Source organism: Monodelphis domestica, chromosome 2 (assembly GCF_027887165.1).
Source record: "Monodelphis domestica isolate mMonDom1 chromosome 2, mMonDom1.pri, whole genome shotgun sequence".
In the NCBI taxonomy this organism is placed as follows: domain Eukaryota; kingdom Metazoa; phylum Chordata; class Mammalia; order Didelphimorphia; family Didelphidae; genus Monodelphis; species Monodelphis domestica.
The window spans coordinates 340,446,576-340,449,915 of NC_077228.1; the positions used below are offsets into that span (position 1 = coordinate 340,446,576).

General features: G+C 32.6%; 1 pseudogene; it reads left to right on the forward strand.

The window, feature by feature from the left end:
- Positions 1–1,601: 1,601 nt before the first annotated feature.
- LOC100018840 (lymphokine-activated killer T-cell-originated protein kinase-like) lies at positions 1,602–2,681 on the forward strand (annotated as a pseudogene).
- The last annotated feature ends 659 nt before the right edge of the window (positions 2,682–3,340 follow it).

Sequence of the window (3,340 nt, forward strand, 5' to 3'; positions counted from 1 at the left end):
AAAGACAAATTAAAACAGCTCTAAGGTACTACATTATGCCTATCAGAAATGACAAATGTTGTAGGGGATGCAGGAAAAGAGGTACATTAATGAACTACTTGTGTAATGTAAAATGGTCTAACCATTCTGGGAAACAAATCGGAACTATGTCCAAAAGGCTGTAAAACTGTGGAAACTCCTTGACCCAGCAATCCCACTCTTTGGTCTCTACCCCAAAGAGATTGAAGGAATAGGAAAAGGAACTACATGTACAAAAATATCTACAATAGCCCTTTTTTAGTAGCAAATAATTGGAAATTGGGTGGATGCTCATCAACGGGGGAATGTCTGAACCAGGTATGACACGTGATTATGATGAAATGCTATTTTGCAATAAGGAATGATGAACAAAAGGCTTTCAGAAAAACATGGAAAGATTTTCATGAACTGATGCAAAATGAAGTGACCATGAGATTATTATTGTATACATTAACAATAATGTTGTAAAGTTAAGCAACTATAAAAGATTTGGCTACTTTGATCAATACAACGATCCAAACAAACAAACAAAAATAACAAAGGACTCATGATGAAAAAATGCTCTCTACTTCCACAGAGAGAAATGATAAACTCTGAATGACAATTACAATATAATTTTCTTACTTTGTTTTTGCTTTTTATAATAATATGACTAATATATAAATGTGTTATATATAATTTTACATATATAATTGATATGTTATTTTTCTTCACAGTGGTTGGAGAAGAGGTGGGAGGGAGGGAGAGAATTTGGAACCCAAAATTTTAAAAGAAAAGAATGTTAAAAGTAAATAATCAATATTAATAATTAAAAATAGTAAAAATAAATTTAAAATTTTTTCTAAAGTTTATGTTCACCATAGTCCAAAAAAATTACAAAATAGTGATGTTAGCTATTATCATTTTTATTCACTGTTTTCCTTTCATTGATTTTCCAGATTAAAAACTTTATACTTTGAAAAAAATTTGGAATGGAATCCCAATATCCTACCTTCATGAAGTATTATAATTTTCCTTATAATAATAGCAATAAAAATTCAAGAAAATCCAACTAAAAAGGTAACACTATCTGAAACTATTTGCAAGAGAATTAAATAAATGCTCTATATAATCTAATCTTATCTACAAAGATTATTGCAATTAATCTGAATTTGGCAGCATTTTAGCATTTTAATGGGAAAAAGTTATTATCGTCATTGTGTATATTGTTGTGTTTGTTTTTTTTCCTACACGGTATGTTTATACAAATATTCCCATCTTTGAATTGCTCATATTCATGGAAAATAATTCCTCATATAGTACCTTAAGTTCCTCACACATAAGTGGCCTATAATAAATGCTTGTTGGTTGGTTGGTTGATTGGTTGATTTAAATATAATATCTAGAGAATATTATCTATATATTTTGTGGAAATCGGTTTATCTTGCTGAGATAACTTATGTGAAATCCTCAAACTAAGGATTTAGCAGGGACATTATACTGATGGGGCCCTAGAAATAGTTATAGGGGGCATAAAATATGGGTAGAAAAGAATGTCAATGTCAAAACAGTTACAAGTGAAGCCTCAGATCTCAATGGCTGTAGTTGACTACGGTAGCCAGGGAGGATTGTTCCGATGCTTCCGCAGACTTGTTCCTGTTCAAAACCTAGGGTGTGCTGTGTTTTGTTTTGTTTTGTTTTTTAAATAATGGAAGGACCAAATCCCTTGAAGACACCTAGCAAATTACCTGAGAAGTAGAAATCCTCATCATGCTTAACTCCATCATCTGTAGCTATTCCAGCTTCTCCATTTATGAAAAAGCTTGGCTATGGCACTGGAGTAAATGTTTACCTTATGAAAAGGTCTCCCAAAGGCTTGTCTCGTTCTCCTTGGGCAGTGAAAAAGATTAATTCCAAATGTAATGATCATTATCAAAGTATATATCAAAAGAGACTAAATGATGAAGCTAAGATTTTGAAAGACCTTCAGCATCCAAACATCGTAGGTTATCGGGCATTTGCTTAAGCCCAGGATGGAAGAATGTGTCTTGCTATGGAGTATGGAGGAGAAAAGTCTCTTAATGACTTAATTGAGGAAAGAAATACCAACTGCCATTCTCCTTTCCCAGCTGCTATAATTTTGAAGGTTGCTTTCTTTGCACATGGCAAGGGGGTTAAAGTATCTGCACCAAGAAAAGAAGCTCCTACATGGAGATATAAAGTCTTCAAATGTTGTAATTAAAGGTGATTTTGAAGCAATTAAAATCTGTGACATAGGAGTCTCACTGCCACTGGATGAAAACATGACTGTGAGTGACCCTGAGGCACATTACATTGGCACAGAACCCTGGAAACCAAAGGAAGCTCTGGAAGAATGTGGTATCATTACTAATAAAGCTGACATATTTGCCTTTGGCCTAACTCTTTGGGAGATGTTGACCCTAACCATTCCACATGTTAATCTTCCAGAGGATGAGGATGATGAAGACAAAACTTTTGATGAGAGCATGTTTGATGATGAAGCATACTATGAAGCAATGGGAACAAGGCCAGCCATTAATATGGAAGAATTGGATGAATCATATCAAAAAGTAATTGAACTGTTTTCTGTTTGCACTAATGAGAATCCTAAAGACCATCCCTCAGCTGCATACATAGTTGAAGTTTTGGAAATGAATATGTAATGATTACTGAAGATTCGTTTTTTATTTTTATATTGTGATTGACTGATGAATTATTACCTTATTAAAGATCATTATATACCAATGATTGTGTTTGTATAACAGGATGAAGGCTATTATACCAGCCTTTTATTAATTAGGATTTCCTAAAATAATCTAATAAGAAATTATGAGCTTCCTTAGAAATTGCTTTAGAATTTCTAATACTCATGTTCATTTTTTACTTATGATGCCTGCCTTTTAGATGTATTGCCTTCAGTGGGTCTTCATTATATTCCATGTGACCCTCATACTCAAGTGCTCCTGGAGAGTTGCTTTGCAAACTTAAAAAGCTGCCAATAAAGAGCTTTAGTCTTAGTTTTCTTTTTTTCTAAATAAATTTTTTCCTAGATTACATATGAATACAATTTCTGAATATTAATTTTCCTTTATTTTGCAATTCATATTCTCTTCCTTTTCTCACCCTTGTCTTCTCCCTGAGAAGGTAGATAAAATGTATATTGTACATATATAATCATATAATAATACATATTTCTATTTTCATCATGTGAAAGAAGAGACAAATCTTGCTTACACTAGATAAAAATTCATGAAGGAAATAAAGAAAAGAATGGTATGTTTGAATTTGCATTCAAACTCTATCTGCTCCTTCTATAGCAGTG